The 21,909-nt window shown below is 36.4% G+C and overlaps 1 long non-coding RNA gene across 1 annotated transcript; it reads right to left on the reverse strand.

Moving 5' to 3' along the window:
• Nucleotides 1-163: 163 nt before the first annotated feature.
• LOC140524335 (uncharacterized) lies at nt 164-9,927 on the reverse strand. The gene is made up of 4 exons (XR_011973669.1): nt 9,467-9,927; nt 8,535-9,329; nt 3,118-3,264; nt 164-673 (listed from the first exon to the last, which is right to left on the reverse strand). It is a non-coding gene; the product is annotated as an uncharacterized lncRNA (long non-coding RNA).
• Nucleotides 9,928-21,909: the final 11,982 nt, after the last annotated feature.

The raw sequence follows: 21,909 nt of genomic DNA on the forward strand, positions 1-21,909 counted from the left end.
TTTCAGACAAGAAAGAACAAGACTTACTGTCACAGGAAGTTAAGACCTCTGCCTCCAGGGCCTCCAAACTGACCTTAAAGTAGACTCAGGCAATGGAAAAACTCGAAAAGCAAGGTAGCACCTGGTTCAAGGACAACCACAAAAATGCTGAGGAAAATAAAACCTTTATAAAGAGACTGACACGATTGGGAAAAGAGGTCCAAAAAGCCAGGGAGGAGAAGGAGGCAATAAAAAGTTGAATTAGGCAAAAGAAGGAAAAGGTTCAAAAGCTCAGTGAGCAAAACAGTTCTCTGAAACAGAGAACTGAGTTCAGGGAAATGAATGAGTGTAAGATAAACCGAGAAGTTGGAAAACAAACAAAAAAGAGTTTGAAAAAATACAAGATAATGTGAAACACCTCAATGGAAACACAAATGACCTGGAAAATAGATCCTGGGAGGACAATATAAAAATTATTGGACTACCTGAAAGTCATGATCAGAAAAGGAGCGTAGACATTATCTTCCATGAAATTATTGAGGAAAACAGTGCTGATATTCTAGAACGAGAGGACTAAATAAACATTGAAAGAATCCACTTACCACCTCCAGAAAAACACCCGAAAAGAGAAACTCCTAGGAAGATCATGGCAAATTTCAGAGTTCCAAGGTCATGTAGGAAATTCAGCAATCAGCTAGAAAGAAAGAATTCGAGTGTTGTGGAAATACAATCAGGATAACACAAGATGTGTTAGCTTCATCATTAAGGGATTGAAGGGCTAGGAAAAGCATATTCTAGAAGTCAAAGGAACTGCGATTAAAACCAGGAATGAGCTACCCAGCAAAACTGAGTATAATACTTCAGGAGAACAAATGGTCATTCAGTGATATAGAGGACTTTGCAGCATTCATGTTGAAAAGACCTGACTTGTACAGAAAATTTGACTTTCAAACACAAAAATCAGGAGAAGCTTCAAAAGATAAACAGGAAAGAAAAGTCATAAAAAAACTCTCTAAATCTGAAGTGTTTATCTTCCTACTTGGAAGGAAATTATTTATAACTCTTGAGACTATTCTCAGTGTTTGGGTAGGTGGAAGGATTGTATACACATGCACACATGCACACACACACACGCATTGACAAAGAGTACAGGCTGTGTTGAATCAGAAGAGAGGATATCTACAAAAATAATATATAGAAAAAACCTGAAGTGTGAGGGAGTAACATACTGGGAGGAGAAAGGGAGAAATGCAATGGGATGGGCTATAACTCATAAAGAGAGAAAGAAAAATCTAGTTCCATGGAGGAGAAAAGGGAGAAGAGGACAGGGGGTAAGTGATGCTACTCTCACTACATTCGTCTAAAGGAGGGAAATTAAATGCTCACTCAAATTGGTATAAAAATCTCTGTTATACTAGAGGAATGTAGCACAGGAGGCAACAAGAGGGGTGAGGGGAATGATAGAAGGGAGGGCAAATGGAAGAAGGGAATAACTAGAAATAAACACTTTTGGGAAGGAAGAAGGTTAAATGAAGGAATAAAACATACCGGGGAATAGAACAGGATACTGGGAAATATAGTTAGTATTAGAAAACATGATTATTATAGAAGTCTTCTTTAAAGCGGCCTGCATTTACTCTGTATTAAATTATTTGCCTTCTCTGGGGGATGAGTAGGGAGGGAGGGAGGGAGAGAAGGAGAGAGGGATGGAAAGAAGGTTGAATTCAAAGTAGTAGAAAGGAATGCTGATAATTTTTATTGCATATAACCCATAAACAGGTAACACAGGTAGTGAGGTACAGAAATTTATCTTGCCCTACAAGATAAGACAGAAGATGGGGAAAAGGGAAGGGTGTGGTGTGATGGAAGGGAGGGCTCATTGAGTGAAGGGGTAATCAGAATGCAGGGAATTAGTGGGTGGGGGGACGGGAGAGATAGGGAGAATAATTGGACATGTTACAAAGTGATGTTAAAGCACTTAACATTAAAACAATTGACAGAATTAATTACTGAGACTACACCAGAGACATCGTTAGATTGGGGAAATGCATTTTATTCTAAACCTCCTAGAGTCAGGTAACCTGGGGTAAAATGGGCATTGATGGAAAGGTTAAGGTTTGATTGGTAAATTTGTTTTTATGATCGTTATTTAAGTGGGAACTAAAACAGGTATAGAACGGCATGGAAGTCACTTAAGACTTCTCTCAAAAGATGTGCCTTAGCCAATGTGAGATTATAGTCATAACTGAAACCGTGGTCATTGCAACTTGCTATTTGAAGATGCTATGAGACTACTAAGTGACTGTTATTCTGAATCTAACTCCATATATGGATAGCAAAATAGTAATCTGAGCCTCCAATCCATGGTGCCATTAAGCCTGTATAGGAATTGAAAAAGGTGATCTCATGGGAAGGGTGGGAGAGCGGCTGTACAGCCTGGGCTGAGGTAGGATTCTCCTGACTCAATTTCCCCACTGATAGCTGGCAGACTCGAAGCCTCAGTGAATGCAAGTTGACAATCTATTCCTGCCTGAAACTGACAGGAATTTGGGGAGATTTGTTTTTCGCTGCAATGTCCTAACACTTAGTGGCAATTTCCTCTAGTCAAAAGGGTGGTAAGCCTAATACGAGATCAATTAAATTATAGCTTGTTGGTAGGGGAACATCCAAGGTCAAGTCTAAAATTAAGCTATTAGGCTTAGGAGTTTAGAACAACAACAGTAAGCTAAGGTCGTCTACTTCTTAGTAGGAATGTGGAGACAATTAGGACAAGGGCTTATGAAGTTAGCATACATAGTTATCATTAGTATCTCAGTTGGATACTGCTAAAAAAAATTACATTGTGGTCTACATTGTGAACACTTTAAAAGAGATATCACCCGACCAAAGGTGGGAATTGTTTTATGTGATATGAAATATGTTACAAATGAAAAATTAAAAAAATATTAAATATAATTTAATTTAATATATTAAAATTCAAGTGTACAGTTGGTGGAGTTTTTATGTCTAGCTTTATGTGAGTGTAAATGACAGGCATAGTGTTCAGAAAATTTATAATATTGATGAAATAAAGGAAATAGCACACTCAACACACTTTCCCTTAACCAGTGAGAAATTATAGATTTTATGCATACATACATTACTTTTCCTTTGATCTAATTTCTCCTGTAGTTTTTTCTTATTTTCAAAATCAGTTCGATAAAATGATGCAACTTGTGAAACTACTGTCATGGAATGATATCACAAAGAATCAGCAAGTTCTTGTTGAAGCTTTCTTACTGTAACCTGAGTGAAATATTTCCAAATTATTTCTGTTCATGATTCCATGACATGATATTAGCTCATAAAAAAACGAACACACTTTTAAAATGAACAGAAATTAATATTTTCTCTTTCAACTTAACTTCATTTATATATTCATAATTACCATAGATTTACAGCTAGAGATATCTTAAGGACTATTTAATACAAGCACCTCATTTTGCCAACATGAAAACTGAAGCCCAACGAAGTTAAATGAATTACTCAAGGTCCTAAAGGCAGTCATTGAGAGAGAAGAGGATTGGAACTTGTCTCCTGAGACTACAAACCTCAATTAACTATACAACTTCACCTCCACTCAGCATGGATCAAATGCTGTCTTCTTCTTGCTCAGTGTACTCCCCATTAAGCAATGCATTCAACCTGATTTCCCCATCACCTCTTTCAGAGAAAAATTAAAAGACCTCCAAAGTTACCTAGGGACTAAACTCTTTTATCTGAAATTGACATGGAAGGTGATGTAATGGAGTGGGAATAATCAATAGTTTTTATATTTGATAGAAACATTAGGGGTTTCCCCTTCCCTTTTTCAGAAACGTGAACTACTTTCTTTCTCTGCCCCTGCCTTTACAATGAGGAAGACATGCATAAGAAAGGGATGCATTTTCGTTCCTCTCATAGTTTCCCCTGGAGAATGAACATAGGTGCTGATATCCTTATCAGGCTTAGTAAAAGCACTTGACAAGTATGTTTTAGTTTGCTCGCAGCCAAAACTGCAACATATATCCTTGTTAACTACCTTTCACATGTTCAACTCTCTTTGCCAAGGCTTCAAAGCAATTCACTTATCCATTAGAATAGGAATTACACGTCTGGCTGTAGCCAATGGACAGAGAAAATGAAAACAATAAAAATAGGGTAGTTTTCCCACTTATGTATACACAGTATATTGCAAGGTCAGTGTTTCTACATACATAAGTATATTCATCCATATGCACATATCCATATGTCCAAATATGCACAGAAATACACAGTCACAAATGCATAGAGAGATATGCTACAAAATATCATCTTCACTTCACCATACAGCAAAGTATGTGAATGCACCAGTGAGTAAGAGAAAATGAAACCAAAAAATAAAAGGAACTAAAGCTTTTTTTTCTCTTATTAGATAATATTAAGTGCCTTGAAACATTAAATTTAAATAACATCTAGTAAATTTTTGAAGGAAGCAGAAAGCAGAAAGATGGCAATAAAAACTTGTGAAAATAAAACTGACCTAATTAACTAAATACATACAAGTAAACTGAATTGTAGTATGGAAGGACTGGATTCAAATTCATGACCATATATACTAAAAATAAAATTTAAAAATTTTTTTGTGACGTGTTTCCCCATTGAATTGATGATGAATCAGAGAGAATGAGAACTGCTAGTAGATTGTAAGGGGCAATGCATATTCAACAAATAAAAGGCAATGATTCTAGAAACTGCAATTTTGGACACTGAGCAAGGATAATTATTAAAACAATAAAAAATACTGAGATAAAAAAAATTAGTAGGGACACCCAAACAATTAAAAAATAAGATTAGTGAGGACACCTCAGGGGCTGAATCTGCAGTTGCAACAGTGAGGCCTCAGACCCCTTGGCCCACAGGCACCAAAGGCCAGTGATGGGGTTCAATCAGCAGACCAGGAAGGGAGACGGCTTTCCCATAGCTCTGGCAGCAGGCAGTGGCCACAGATCTTGCACAGCAGCCCCTATGGAAGCTCCCTTGTTGGAGCGTAAAAACCCCTGGGGCCATTGAAGAGCTGAGTCTTGCCTCTGCCCTGGGTGGAGGCCCTGGGCTAGCTGCTCTTTGCTTCACACTGAATGGTGGCCCTGCCATCCAGCCTATCTGAAAATCAGCCCCAAGTGCTGACTTGGGAACTCGAGGCCAAGTGCCAGTGGAGAGGTATCTGCTAAGATTCTTGGCATAGAAATCGCTCTCTGCATCCAGACCAGGACACGCTTCATTGTGCCACTTTGGAGGAAGTGAAATCTCACAGATTCCCGGAGAATACCCTGCTCTTGACAAAGGACCCAAAAGTCAAGTAACTGGTTGGGAAAATGCCCAAAAAAGGGAAAAAATATAAGACTGTAGAAGGTCACTTTCTTGGTGAGCAGATGTCTCCTCCCATACATTTGGATGAGGAAAAGCAATGCTTACCCTCAGGGAAAGACATAAAAGTCAAGGCTTCCGTATCCCAAACAACCAAAATAAATATTCAATGGTCTCAGGACATGGAAGAGCTCAAAAAGGAATTTGAAAATCAAGTTAAAGAGGTGGAGGAAAAACTGGGAAGAGAGATGAGAGAGATGCAAGAAAAGCATGAAAAGCAGGCCAACACCTTGTTAAAGGAGACCCAAAAAAATGCTGAACAAAATAACACCTTCAAAAATAGGCTGACTCAATTGGCAAAAGAGTTTCAAAACGTCAATGAGGTGAAGAACGCTTTAAAAAGTAGAATTAGCTAAATGGAAAAGGAAGTCCAAAAGCTCACTGAAGAAAATAGTCCTTTAAAAATTAGAATTCAACAGATGGAGGCTAATGACTTTATAAGAAAACAAGGAATCTCAAAACAAAACCAAAAGAATGAAAATATGGAAGATAATGTGAAATATCTCATGGGGAAAAACAACTGACCTGGAAAATAGATCCAGGGGAGACAATTTAAAAATTTTGGGATTACCTGAAAGCCATGATCATAAAAAGAGCCTAGACATCATCTCTCATGAAATTTTCACCGAAAACTGCCCTGAGATTCTAGAACCAGAGAGCAAAATAAATATTGAAAGAATCCACGGATCACCACCTGAAAGAGATCCAAAAAGAGAAACTCCTAGGAACATTGTGGCCAAATTTCAGAGTTCCCAGGTCAAGGAGAAAATATTTCAAGCAGCTAGAAAGAAACAATTCAAGTACTGGGGAAATAAAATCAGGATAACAAGAGATCTAGCACCTTCCACATTAAGGGATCGAAGGTCATGGAATGTGATTATCCAGAAGTCAAAGAAACTAGGACTAAAACCAAGAATCACCTACCCAGCAAAACTGAGTATATTAGTTCAGGGGAAAAAATGCTCTTTCTATGAAATAGAGGACTTTCAAGTACTCTTGATGAAAAGACCAGAGCTGAAAAGAAAATTTGACTTTCAAACAGAAGAACGAAGAGAAGCATGAAAAGGTAAATAGCAAAGAGAAGTCATATGGGACTTACTAAAATTGAAATGTTTACATTCCTACATGGAAAGATAATATTTGTAACTCTGCAAACTTTTCAGTATCTGAGTAGTTGGTAAGATTACACACCCACAGACACACACACACACACACACATCACAGAGTGAATTGAAGAGGATATGATCATATCTTTAAAAAAATGGAATTAAGTGGTGAGAGAGAAATACATTGGGAGGAGAAAGGGGGAAATGGAATGGGGAAAATTATCTGTCATAAAAGAGGAAAGCAAAAGACTTTTCAGTGGAGGGAAAAAGAGGGGAGGTGAGAGAAAAACATGAAGCTTACTCTCATCAATTCGACTAAAGGAAGGAATAAAATGCACACTCATTTTGGTATGAATACTGATCTTCAATACAGGAAAGTGGGGAGAAGGAGATAAGCAGGGTGGGGGGGATGATGGAAGGGAGAGCATTGGGAGGAGGGAGCAATTTGAAGTCATCACTCTTGGGGAGCAACAGCATCCAAAGAGAGAATAGAAGCAATGGGGGGGCAGGATAGGATGGAGGGAAATATAGTTAGTCTTACACAACACGACCATTATGGAAGTCATTTGCAAACTTACACAGACATGGCCTATATTGAATTGCTTGTTTCCCAAAGGGAATGGGTGAGGAGGGAGGGATGAAGAACAGTTGGAAGTCAAAGTTTTAGGAACAACTCTCAAGTATTGTTCTTACTATTAGGAAATAAGAAATACTGGTAATGGGGTATAACAAGTTATCTGGCCCTACAGTTCAAAAGAGAAGATCGGGACAAGGGAAGGAAGGGATGTTCGAAGAGAGGGTCGATCGGTAATAGGGGCAATTAGAGTGCTCAGTGAATTGGGGCGGGGGGAGGGGAGAAATGGGGAGAAAATTTGGAACCCAAAATTTTGTGAAAATGAATGTTAAAAGCTAAATAAATAAATTTTTAAAAAATCCAAAAAAAAAGTAAATATGTACTGGTTGACTTTGTAGCTGCAAAAAAAAAATAAGTTTATTAACACAAAAAATATTAATGCTTAGTGCATAATTATATTCCTTTTAATAGAAATACTGTCCTAAATTTTAAAGAAAGGTAGAGACTAGTCATTGGAATTCCACTAAAAATATGATTCACTCTTCAATGTTTCTAAAACTAGTTCAAAGGAGTATGAATAAAAACTCGTCAGACTGATGAATATTTTAAAAATCTTATGAAAAGGGTAACGGTAATACTCACGAGTATCTCAAGGGAGATATATGATTTTAATTGCTACATTATTCCTAGCAAAATTTTGTAGGATTCTTCAGAAGTTTTAGCATTTCAAATAATTTATTGTATTTCATTAAGAAAATGTAATATTTGGAAAGGAATGAGAATAATAAATTAATCAATATCTATGCACAAGAGATAACACTATCTATGCTAATGAAAAAAAAATTTCATTGACTATACAATTTCTTTAAGCAAAGTGAGTCATCTTACCTAAAAGATGACACTGACACTTTATTTTTTTATTTTATTTTTATACTTTTATGTATTTATTTTTATTTATTTCTACATAAATACTTTCTTTATGAAAATTTATTTCTATTTCATAGAAATTTTAATTTGATATATTAAGTATTTACTTTTATGAACTTAATTACCTGTATTTTACTGTATTTCATTTCATTACTATTATTAAATTCACACTTACTTATGCGTTTTTATGGTATTATTTTATCATACTATTGCTTCTCATTCTTCTTTCTTACATTTCAAAATTTTGACAATAAAAGTTAATAATATTGCGTGCCTGCTGAAAATTCAATGCTTAAATTATCTTCATCAAATCAATTTTGACTTTCATTTCAAAAAGTTACATGTTTACCCAAGCAGAATTCTTAAAACCCTACCTCTCTTTCAGCCTACACATTTTCATATATACACATTTGCTCTCTTAAGTACATACATTCACTGGTCAACACTTTACTTCTCTATTCTACCGTAAGAACTTGTTTTTCAGTGTCAGCACAAACTATATTCAAAAGATCAATGAACAGTACCTGGGATTCACTCAAGAACTTTTCTTTAGTCATGGTTTTCTTTTGGGTGTCTTCAAGCTGTTGCTGAAACAACATATTTTCACTCTGAATTTGTGCTAATCTTTCTTGGATAGATTCCCATTTGATAATGTAACTTGTTCACTTTCCCCTTTTTCAGTTGATTTGTGTGTTGAAGTTCCTTTTCTTCTGTTGGGCAAGGTTTAATTCTCTCTGTATGCTTTTTAAATGGGTGTCTTTTCCCTGAAGCAATCGTGCACCAGACAGCTAATTCTCTAAACTATTGGTTTTTCTTTCAGCTTTAGACAGCTCATGAGGAAGGACACCATTGTTCTCTCTTAAGCTAGGGGTGTCATGATAGCTTGTGTTGTAAACAAAGCCACTCATCTCATTCTCCCTGAAAGGAATGTTCATGGGCTAGTTTGATGACTCACTTTGCTCATGATCGAGAACAGCAGAAATCGCATGGGAACTTCATGATGCAATTACTCTCTCTACTCTGTCTCTGTTTTGCATTGTTCAATTTAAAGTTCAGAACTGCATTTTCAGTCGTCAGATCATGTACTTTTCCACTGCACTGGAATGTAATTTTTCTTAAGACTTCTTCATTCAGTTGTAATTCTTTTGAAGCTCCTCAATCTTTTCTTTTCAAACTTTTATATCTTCCATACAATGACATTCTTTTTCTTCATCCTTAATTATTACTGTGTCTAGTTCGAGTTTGAGCTTGGCAACTTCGTCGTGTAGGATTAGATTTTTATTCAACAGACATTTTTCTTTCTCATTGCCGTTAGGAATCTAAATATAACAAACAGAAAAAAAATGTTACTCAAAACAAAATTATGTATTCTGATTTTCCTTAGTAATTCAAAATAAATGCCAAGGTGCCGAGAAGCAGAGTTTCCTCAGAAAAAATTAAATTAAGGGAGTTTCACCTATTTCACATTTCTGTCCAACTCAGTTTTCAAAAAGAACAGGTCTTAAAAGTGCTTCATCAATCTGAAGATAAGAAGTAAACTTCTAGTCCCACGAAGCTGCCTTTCAGCATATTTTATTTCCTTTGCTCTATCCATTCTATTCCAAACTGGATAGTCAAAGCGCTACAATAAAAATAAAAATACTTAATATTTACACATTGCCTTTTTATATTAAATTATTTTTTTGTTTTCCGTGTTCTAGAATCACTTCCATATAGCTTAGATGTTTTCCCTTTCCTTCTCCTCCATCACCTCTCTCTACACACACCCTCCCTGATTCTGTGTACAATCTTATATAGGTTCTACACGTACATTCCTATTAAACACATTTTCCTGTTTTTCACGTTGCAGAGAACAATTAAAATGAATGGGAGAAACCATAAAACAAAACATAATCCAAAGGAAAATGGTCTGCTTCATTCTGTTATCCAGTTCAGTATTTCTGTCTCAGGATGTGCAAGGCGTTTTGCCTCCAGAGGCCATTCAGAATCTTTTAGGTACTTGCATGGCAATGAATTACTAAGTGTACCAGAAAAATTCGTTGCACACTGCGGTTTTTGCTGTGTAAAGAGTTTTCCTGGTTCTGCTCCTATCACTAATCATCACTTCTAATAAATCCTTTCAGGTCTGTGTGAAGTCTTCATGCCACGTTGCCTTTTAAGGTATTTTAGAAAGTTCTTCCAATATATTATCACGGCTAAAATTTGCAACACACTTAAGAAGGAAATATTTAGATTATTCTCCCCATTTTACACATCAGGACTTACGGTAGGAGATATTACTGAATAACCTGCCCATTGTCACACTCAGTACGTAGTAGTAGCAGTGTTTCAAACCACGTCTCTTCAAACTCCAAATCAAACATGCTGTTGCAATAGCTAATTCCTCTTAGGAGCTGAAGACAAGCATTTGTCCTACGTTTAGAATCATTGTCTTGGTACAATTATATTATCTCCAGAACAATGAAGTGATAAGTCATAAATTTCTTAGTGGAAGTCCTCAGAAAATTCTCTTTGCTGATAGCTGTAGCGTTTTCACAGCAACACTGATTTAAATCTTTTAGAAGTTGTTAAGTCAAAACCTCTCATTTTCGGGATGGAAAAAGTGAGACCTGCAGTGTGTTCTCCTAGTGATGGTAACCTACCCTTCACCATCATATTTTAAAAGAATGATGAAAGCATTACTGAGGCCAAAGTGTAAAAAGTGCATATTGCACTCGTATCATAGTAAAACTGGTCCAGGAGCATTGTTCCCCATTCAGGACTGGTGGAAAGAGTTACATCAAAAAGCTTATAAGCTCCATGCTGTGACATCCTTTCTGGAAGTGTAGCAGGAGGGTATGAGGAGGTTTCAGCTGAGTTAAAAGGAGCACCCCAGGGCACCATTAACCAAGGATTACTGGGGGCCACCAACACAAATGATTTCCTTCAAACAACTTTTGAAGAAAATATGAAAATGCAAAACTGTAAATTTAGAATTTGATGAATATGTATTCCTATCATGGTGAGCAATGTTGAATTAGAATGAATGTAGGAATTCAGGTCACAGATAAAGCCAGAGGTCAGAAATCTAAGAAAAGTTTTTCTGTGGCAAATATTTTTTACTTCTCTTTCATGGGACATGAATGAGACAACAAAGTGAAATAGAGCAAATTAATAATATATACATATGTGTGTGTGTATATATATATACATATATATGTATGTATATATATTATATATTATTATATTATATATAATTATATATGTATTATTATATATTATTAATTTGCTCTATTTTTATATATTTGCTCTCTCTGTATATATATATATAGTAACCCTTAATCTCTCTCGTGAAAAGTACAAAGAGATGAATCGCTTAATCAAGGAATAAAAATGGTTTGTTTTGGAGGCGTCACTTTCTACCTCTTTGCATTCCTTTCTCCCACTAATTTAGGAGTGAATGACACTGATGAGCTCCCCCTTTTCTCTGACCAGAAAAGGCAAAGGCATTACTGAAATCCAGGGATTTTTTGAGTTGAAGTAGAGTTGGGTCTCAAGAATGGCCATTGAATGAAAAAGGAAAAAGGAACAACCAAGCATAACAAACAGCATATGCGGATTTTGATAACCAGCCATGTCCCGACTTGTGTGCTGTAGACAGATGTACCGGACTGAGGATGACAAATATGTAGCAAAATGAAGAAGCACAGTCCTGATTTTGAAAATATGGACTTAGGTTGGAAAGTGATCAAAGTGAATACCTCAGAAATCTCAGTGATTTGGGAAGAAGCTTTCTTTCTGCTTCCAAGAGGATTATTCACAATTCCACCTTGTTCAACTCTGGCTTTTAGCTCCAGAAAAAAGTCTCTTTGAGATGAGCTCTTCTTCGTCCTGGGGACAACAATTTCAGAAAATTTTAAATCATCTTTTTTCCTTCCAAAGTCAGCAACAACATTTGACCTTCAACTGGAATATAGAATGTGAAAAAGCAAGGAAAATAGCTTTATAGATTAAAAGAAATGCAGGCTACTGAAAATGAAAAGCCAAAATATAATAGCATTTCAAAGATGGAAAGCAACCTCAGTCACTACCCAAGGCAAGCCTTATCAATTCTTAGGGACCTAACTCTTACAAGCCTCAACTTGAAGGCTTCACAGGTGGGGGTGGCCACCACGTCTCAAGTGAGCGCATTCTGTTTCAAGATGTTTGTGTTGGTTAACAATTTTTTCCTGACATTCACCCTAAAAATGTACATTTTGGAAACTCTGATCCATTGCTCCGAGCTCTGATCCTCAGTCTGAAGCACAGAATGCTTCATCTTTCTTCAAAATGACTGTCCTTCAAAATCCTGAAGACATAAGAATCAATATCTTTAGTTCCTTTAACAGATCCTCACAAGTCATGGACCCCCAGGGTCTTCCTGTTAGGCATCGTGCTTACTACTTGTCATAATTCTGTGAGAGCCACAAATGAATTAATCAGGATAAGCCAATCTATTCACTTCAGAGTACACAGGGATTTTCACCTTGTCTGTTTTGAAAGCTATGCTTCTCTGAATAGGATGCAAAATTACACTAGCTTTTGGGTTCTCAGATAACAGTACCAACTCAGCTTCAGTTTAGAACTGACTAAGATTAACATCTTCTCAGACAAAATGCTGTCCAATTCTATTTCCTCCAACTTATACTTATGAAACTATTTTGTATTTAATTATATAATTTTGTATTCATTCTTACTGAATTTCATGTGATTAACAGGTTCCATCCAGTGCTCTGACTTATGAAGACTTTGTCTTTCCTCCATGTAGAAAGACTTGAATAATTTTACGTAAATTAATAAGAAAATAAGTAAAAGATAAAGATCCTAGAGAGCAACGAACTATTCTGAAATAGTGAGGGATGTATACTAAAGTGTAATGTAAGGAAGAGCAAAAGGGAATGAACTTGAAATTTCATTCGCCAAGAATTTTCAGGTAAGGAAATACTCTCTGCAAAAAGAGAGGATTTCTCTGGAACTTATATTCTTATGGAAGGTGAGGAGAGATCAGTGGTGTCAAATAGATGCCCCCAGGACTGAGTTTTGTGAAGAAATTCGGGGCAATTTCAGACCTCTGGCTCAGAGTCAGGTAAGATGAACTCTGTGTCAACATTTGAAACCAGATCTTTCTGGACTTGAGGCTTATTGTATTCATTACATCATGCTGATTCTGTATTGGGAGAAATACTTCACAAAGTACCAATTCCATTGTACTTTTCCATGGCCTTTTAGACTGTAATTTTACATTCAAATGATACTAGACGGGAACTTTTTTGTTTGTTTTATATTTATGTGTACTTATTTACAAATGATTGAACATAACTTATTTATTTAAGACATTATTTATTTTATGTCTTGTTTAGGATGAAGTAGCTTGGTAAACTGCATTGCCTGTTGTATTTCCCATTTCCATGTAAAAACAATTTTATAACATTTGTTTTCAAAACTTTGAGTTCCAAGTTCTCTCCCTTCCTCCCTCCCCACCCACCTTTATTGAGAATTCAAGCAATTCAATATATGTTATACATTTGAAGTCATACTAAATACTTCCAAAATAATCATATTGTGAAAGAATAACTATATTTGCCTCCATCCAATCACACTTCCCATTTATTCTCGTCTCTCATTTCACCCTGTCCCTCCTTCAAAGTGTTTGCTTTGGATTACCCCCTCCCCCAAACTTCTTCCCTTCTGTCAATCCCCCCCTCTTATGCCCTTCCCCTTACTTTCCTGTACGGTAAGATAGATGTCCATACCCAAGAGAGTGTGGATGTTATTCCTTCCTTAAGCTAATTCTGATGATGGTAAGGTTGACTCTCTCACTCTCACCTCCCTCCTCTTCCCGTCCACTGTAAAAGCGTTCTCTTACCACTTTTGTGTGAGATAAATTACTCCCTTCCACCTGTCCCTTGTCCATTTCTCCTCCTCCCGGTACATTCCTCTTTCAACTTTTATATTACTTTTCAATACCATCCTTTGATATTCAACTCACCCAGTGCCCGCCAACTATCATAATGAGAAAAGTCTCATGAGTTACAAATTTTTTTTCCATATAGGAATATTAACAGTTTCATTTTAATAAGTTATTTATGATATCTCTTTCCTACTTTCCTTTCCATGCTTTTCTTAAGTCTTGTATTTGTAAGATTCTTTTTCTGTTGAGCTCTGTTTTACTCAAATATGTATTAAATTCCTCTGCATCATTGAATATAATTTTTCCCCACTCAGTTTTGATAGGTAAGTAAGTCTCAGTTTTAATCCTTGCTACTTTGACCTCTAGAATATATTCCAAGTTCTCTGACTTTTATATTGCCCAAGCGCCCAATTCTTGTGGTACTGGGATTGTTGTTCCACAATATTTGGATGATTTCTTTCTGGCTGCTTCCAATATTTTATCCTTGACCTGGGAACTCTGGAACTTGGCTATGACATTCTGGGAGTTTTCCTTTTCGTATCTCTTCCGGGAGATGATAGGTGCCTGCTTTCAATTTCTATTTTATTCTCTGTTTCTAGAATATCTAGAATATCAGTTCTCCTTTAGAACTTTTAGAAATATGATGTAGAGACTCTTGTTATATCATGTCTTTGAAGTAGTCGAAGATTTTTTCAATTATCCCTCCTGCATCTATTTTCCAGGTCAGATGTTTTTCGGTTAGATATTTCAGATTATTTTGTGTTTTATATTCTTTTGGTTTTGCTTCGTCATTTCTTCATTTCTGATACACTCTTTATCTTCTGTTTGCTCCATTCTAATTTTAAGGACTCACTTACTCAACGAACTTTCGAGTTTCCTTTAAAATTTGGATGATTCTGCTTTTTAAGGCATTCTTCTCCTCATTGATTTTTTCCACCTCTTTTGCCCTTTGGTCTAGTCCACTTTTTTAACACGTTATTTCCTTCAAGATATTTTTGGTCTCGTTTATGAACTTGTTGACTCCTATTTTGCCTATGATTTTTTTCCCCTTACTCTCTTTTCTCTTCCAAATTTCCCTCTATTTCTCTTATGTGATTTTCAAAATCCTTTCTGAGCTCTTCTATGACCTGGGACCAATTTATATTTATGTGATATAAAAATCATAGCCCTTTCTTAAGATTAAAAAGACTATAATACTCACCTCCCTATTCCAGGAAACCCATACATATTCTTAACAAAAAGAGATGGAAATAGTGTCTTTTAAATTTCATTTTCCCTGATTCAAATGATTTGCTACTGTTCTCAGTTCAAGGTCCAGAATTCTGAGAAAGCATTGAAGTTTCTGTTGAGCTCCACTTTTTTACATCATCATTCTTTTTTTCCTTAACTGATGTCTAATATTTTCAAATAGCATTTCTGCAGTCACTTGCTTCACTTCCTCTTGTTTCAGAGTAAACCTAGGTGAAAATTGCCTTTTTTCAATGACAGTTCAGTGGAAGGAAGTAATAAATGCCATTTGAATATACTCATCTGGATGTCTAAAAGAAAAAGAATGTTCATTTCAGCTGAACTAAATCCATGTAGGGAACTCATTGTCAAGAAACTCCCTCTATTGATGCAGAGTGGTCCGTGCTCTACCCTTTGAAGCTTACCTTTTCGTATTACCTGTGGCACTGAGAATTTGTTGGCCTGCACAGGCCCACAAAGTCAGGACATGTTAGAAATTGATGGGGTGCTTGGGTGCATGTGATTGGACTCCTATTCTAAAATCACATTTCTCTTCAAAGATAACATTTGTTGTTAGCCTCAAAACCCTATCTCAGGCAGTTTCTCCCCAGTCCAAGAACACAGCCTGCCCCAGCAACCACTATTTTCTCATTTACTGATACAGTAGCAAGTTCCAACTAGAGAATTCATGAGTTTAAACAGCTGTATGCTGGCTGACCTGTTTGTGTACTTGATCATAATGACATTCACTACTCACTGACCAATCATATGTATCTTAGACTTCGATATAAGTACACTCCCTTTCATTTATCTCCTCCAACAAGATATTCATGAGATCAGGACGGTATTCCTTAGTCAGTCCTGTGGCCAGTGGTCAGTCCTGACCACTAGTTGACTTAGTGAGGTTTCAGGCCTAAAATTGTACCTCCATGGAGTGGCCCTTATTCGTTTCCAGACGAATGTTGGGTAAAATACTTCCCCAGTAGCAAAACTACATGTTCCTTTAAGAACTAACCATTCCATAATCCCACCTTGAATCATCTAGTTAGCCTATTTGACACATGTTTTACTATAGAAAATCCTCTAGAAACATTACCTGTACACAGATAAGGTTGCAGGTGCCCTAAGGACCCTTGTCCGCTGAAAAATGTAAATCTTTACTTTGAGTTCAGAAATGCTTGAGTCTTTGCATTCATTCGAAGTGAACTGCCCCTTGTACTATGATCTTGGCAAGGGTCTCACTGCCCCCCTTCTAGCCTTCATCAAAATCAGTGAGGAACCCATTTTTTATCCAGGCTACTTTAGGGCATTATAGTTCTATGAAAAATGGGTCATATTCTTATTTGTGTACAACTTCTTTTTTGTATTCAATGAAAAGGAATTCCATAAATTCTATATAGCTAGAACAACAGACTTTTTTCATTATTCCTGAGTTTTGATGCATTGGGATGACTCTGGAGAAATGTGTAGAAGGGCATGTACATAAAATTCTATCCATTTTCCCATCACTATTGATTATTCAGAGTTGACTTTTTTACTTCATTTTGAAAAATAAAACACAAATAATTGTGCTACCATTTTCAAATTTCGCTCAAAATACATCTCTTCCTTACATCCCTAGAGTGCAAATGAATAAGTAAGGCTCAACAATAATACTGTTTTAATGACGTAGTCCTTTTGCCTTTCTAATCTTAAATCCCCTGTCACATTTCTTCAACAGTAAGAATAATGCTTCCAAGACTTTCTTTAAAATCGCGAGTTTCATACCTAAGGCCATGGAGTTCTCTGTTCCATTCTGCTTTTTGGTGTACGAACTCACATATCCTTTGTCCTGTTTCTGGCCATCCTTCCTGTAGTCCACGAATCTTGCTTTGTAAACTCTTAACTTTTCTGGTGAGTAGTGGGCAATGCCTTTTTTCACGTTGTAGTGATCAGTCCTATCCAGGAACAGCATCCTCAGGTTTCACAAGTTTAATAAGATGTATACAGACAAAAACACAAAATAAAAATATGAGTATTTTAAAATCTGCAAGACAGTAGCAGTATTCCCAGAACTGAAATGCTCTTGCAATGGCAAAATAATATCCAAGCATAAATCCGGAGAATATAACAAAATATTACTTGGTCAAAAACTTCACATTGTGTATCAGAATAACCTATTTTTCTGTGAGCATTGAAGAAAATGATAAAAGATCACTAAGGGATAAATTACTTAATAGAAAAAATATATATGAAAGCTCAGAATTCTTCACAGTATGAGAAAAATATATGTGGAAAGTAAATATTTTGATGTGTACTCTGCGATGGGACAAATAAGATTAATATAATGGATGCTATGCCTAATATCTATATATTTCAAATATACTGAATGATTTTATAAGTATCATAAATGCGTTTTATTTTACAAAGTTGTGTGGAAACACGGCTTCTCCTTTAGAGATTTATAATAGCAAAAACCGTTCAAGATTCACATGGTAATATCAATCTTCGTTTATTCATTGGCCAGACTTCTAGTAACTTGAAACAAATATAGCTGAAACAGCAGAGGAAAGTGAAAAATTCTTTATAGTATTAAGCAAAATAGCTGCCCCTTTACTCTTCAGAGAGGTATGGAGCCAAATTGTTACCTAACCCAGAGGTAGTAACGTGTGTTATGTCAAGTTACAGATTCAACAGATTTGAGTATTGGGTTTCCCTTGGTAACTTTCAATTCTTCGTATATTTCAGTGTTTAGCAAAACTGAGGCAACAAGACAAAACTCGCTTGCTAGATGGAGCCACACTGATTGTAGCAGGAAGTGAAGCTGACGGTAAGAGAAATGATAAGCTGAAACATTCAAAGCAAAGGAAGAAGCTGTGGCACAGAGAAGTCAAAAGGCATGTTAATACTCACACAATTGGTATGTGTATAAGGCAGAATCTGAACCTAGCCATTTCTGGTACGGTGTCCAGTACACTGTACTATATGTCATGTTGACAGAAGAATTACAAAAATTAGGCAGAACACTGACAAGATTGTTGACATTTTGTGCCGTTTTATGGAAGATTTTAGTAATTTAACCATTCTTTTCATGAAAGAGATCACTGCCTGATCTCTTGATACTTGAAGTCAAGTCAATCTCTTCAATGGTTCTCCTTTCACCAACCAAGCAAATAAAATTAATGCACCTTATCCTACCATGAAGTATTAATAACACACATTATATAATATAGCACTTAGAGGCTTACAAGATACATTCCACCCCCAAAAAAATCCTGTGAACTATGGTATTTTCTTGATTAAGAAACTGAAGCTCCAAGTTTAAGTGACTTGGCAACAGAAAAAATCTCGGCCCTCGGCAAATTTGTAATCCCCTAAGTTTCCATATTTAATTCTCACTGCTAAATACTGTCCAGAAAAACTCGATTTTTCGCTGTCACTTTTCTGCCTTTTTACTCAGTTTCCATCGTTTAAAGGTTCATTTCACCTCCCTATACTCCCATGATCTATAGCTACTGAATTCATACCTATCCTTTAAAACTCAACTCACATGCTACCTTCACACACAGGTTATTTTTTCTTGAAAGTTAGTGTTCTTTCCCCCACTGAAGCTCACAGAGCATTATGACGGTGCATTTCATACATATGCGTATATATACAAATATGCATTTGTATGACTATTTATATATATAAATACATATATAGCACATGTGTACATATATATCTACTTAGGTACACATGCACTTATATTTATATGAATATACATATCAGTATTCGAGTTACCTAGGTAGGGTATATCCCCTATTAGATTGCACACTCAATGAGATAACTTATACAAACTTTGTGTATTCAGCACAAAATAGGTACTTAGTAATTGTTTTTGAACTGACACAAGTAGAAGATGGCTGAAAAATTTATGACCCTGCAATCAACACAATCCCTTTCCCCTTGGCCAAGGCCTGTCAGTGATTGACTTTCCTCTATTTTGTTGTGAATGAATGGCATAAGGTTGCAATGGTCTCTTCTTGTATACATGCACGTCCTCGATTTCTGTTTAACAGTTATTATGTTTGGAAATTTTAAACTGTACTTACCTTTGCAATCACTACTGAGCTGTTCAACCAATAACAAAATATTCTTACAGTTTAAGGGAGATAAATCGTCATCCTCTTTATTTGTCTCAGAGGACTAAGTGACGTCCTCCCAATCATTTGCACACCACTTTGTCCTGTAAAATAAGTAACAGTAGGGGAAAATTCAAAAAAAAATCAGAAATCTTTAAAATAATAACGGTGGCTAACATTTCTCTCACACATGAGGGTTTTCACAACACTTTATATACATCATCTTGTGGCATCCTCACAACCATTTTGTGAGACAAGCATTACTCAAACTCATTTCACAGATGTTAGGTGGCTTGTCCAGCACCACAGAGTTAGCTAGGATCCCAAGGACGGATTTTAATGTGAGTAGAATATAAGGTAGTTCAAAGTTTACTCTAAATTCTTCATGATTAACCTTTTAACTTTCAATATGCATTACAAATCTAAAAGGCAAATAACAGTTTATAGAGTTTATGTATTCTCATTTCAGATATTATAACATGACCTTTATACTAGGCTCAAAAAGTGCAAATTAAGGACAATGATGTATGAAAGGTGATATAAACACCACACTATCCAATATATGTTTAATTTCTGGGTTTTTAAAATTTCTCCTATCTTCATTGAATTTGGCATCCCTTCAGGTTATTTTTATGTAGTGTCTCCCCTCCTTTTCCCTGTCTAAATATTAGAGTTATTTACAGTCACTCCTCAAACCCATTTATCTGACTGTGACCCTAAAACTCTACTCAAACTGCTTCCTCCAAGGTTGCCAATGGTATCTTCACTGCTAAATCTGATCACACTTTTTGAAGTCTTTTTCTTTCATCACCTTACCTAGCATCACAGCCTTGGTAATGAGGCTGACACAGGCACTGACTGACCTAACTCAGTGTTTGGGAGGGTCCAAAGAATATTATGGAAGAGAAACTGTATTATACTGTTGTATGCCTGTGAAACCTGGACACTATAGCAGGTCCATGACGGGAAACGGAATCTCTTTCATTTGAATGGTATTAGGAAGATTCTGAAGATTATCTAGAAGGACAAGGTACCAGACTAAGTTCTTTTCTAGATATTGAATGTTCAGGCCTTCAAACTCTACAAATCTGATGGGCTGGTCACATGGTTTGAATGAAAAACTTACGCTTGCAAAAAAGACTCTTTTTTGAAGGACTCACAAAGAACAAGCGTTCACACGGTGGTTAGAAGAAGCAATGCAAGGACACTCTCATGGTCTCTCTTAAGAACTTTGGAATTCATTATGTGACATCGGAGACACTGGCACAGGACTGCTCATCATGGGGTGACCACATCACAAAAGGTGTTGTGCTCTGTGAACAAATCTGAATTGAGATAGCTCAAAGGAAACACAGGATACCCAAATTTGTTCACAAATACTCACAAGGACCATTTCTGCCTAAAGTGAGGTAGACCATTGCTAGTCGGAACTGGTATCATCAGCCACAGTCAGACACACTGAATCTGGACTCAAGCACAATGATGTTATTTTGGTCTGCTTTGAGAACAGAGGTCATACATACTGGAAGCATTTTCAGGTTGAGGAAGGATACAGTGGAATTGTTATTGGCAACTGGAAGACGGGTTTAATTTCCAGGAGAGAGGGATAGCTTATGCTACTGGATGTGATCAAAGTTGGTCCCTATATGTACATTCTTGTGGGGATCAATCAAATCCTGGCAATAAGGTGCTGATTGTTTTTGCTGAGAAGCGAATAAAAAAGTCTCTAGGTAACTCAGACCAGATGGAGAAAAGTTCTCGGGTTCAATCTGTATCAGTTTTAGGGAATCTGGGCTAGAGTCTAGACCTATGAATTCAGGGATCGTGGGATAATTGAACACTTACATATAATCATTGCCATTTCTATTTAATATTTGTCCACTATTTCCCTTTATGAATAGTTCAGAAAAAAAAATGGCTGTTAGGTCAAAGTTTGGCAAACTTTGGGATGGATTACATTATCATGCATGTAGTAGTAGGTACTCTGTTACATTAATTGATAGAGTTTTTATTTAGTATGCCTTTAAAAGAAACAAATAAATCAATTTATTGGGAAATGATTATCAGGGAGATGAGCAAAATCCAGGAAAGCTTCCTGGAGTTTACACCTGTGAAAGTTTCTGAAGGAAGAGAGAGATTTCAACAGATAGCCCGAATGCATACAGAGCAGGACAAAATACAGAGTAAGTGGTAGAGCAGTTTGGCTGAAAAATGAGAGTGAAGACGAGCAGGATGAATTAAGACTGGTCAGAGTCCTACTGTCAAGGGTCCTAGAAGGCAGCGCTCCTTCATCTCCTGAACATTTGCTGGAAGGTGTGTTTTTCTGCTGGGTATTGGAAATATTTTTTTTGACTTTGTACATTACCCTATGCCCACCACATTTGAATATCCTTAGACTACATATCAAGATAGCAACACGCCAAGAAAAGGAGGCAAAAGGTGCAAAGAAGGGTGAGAGCAAAAAGCATAACCTATTCTTGAATAAATGAATTTCGGGAGGGAAAACATATGTCTGGGTAAAAGTCAGTAATAAGAACTCCCAGTATAGACTGAGGCCTTCATACCCTCCCTCAAACTTTATGAAAGTAAGAGAATTCTTTGTTTCTTTTTCTTCCTGATTCCAATGAACTCATTTCCTAC

Source organism: Notamacropus eugenii, chromosome 2 (assembly GCF_028372415.1).
Source record: "Notamacropus eugenii isolate mMacEug1 chromosome 2, mMacEug1.pri_v2, whole genome shotgun sequence".
Taxonomy (NCBI): Eukaryota; Metazoa; Chordata; class Mammalia; order Diprotodontia; family Macropodidae; genus Notamacropus; species Notamacropus eugenii.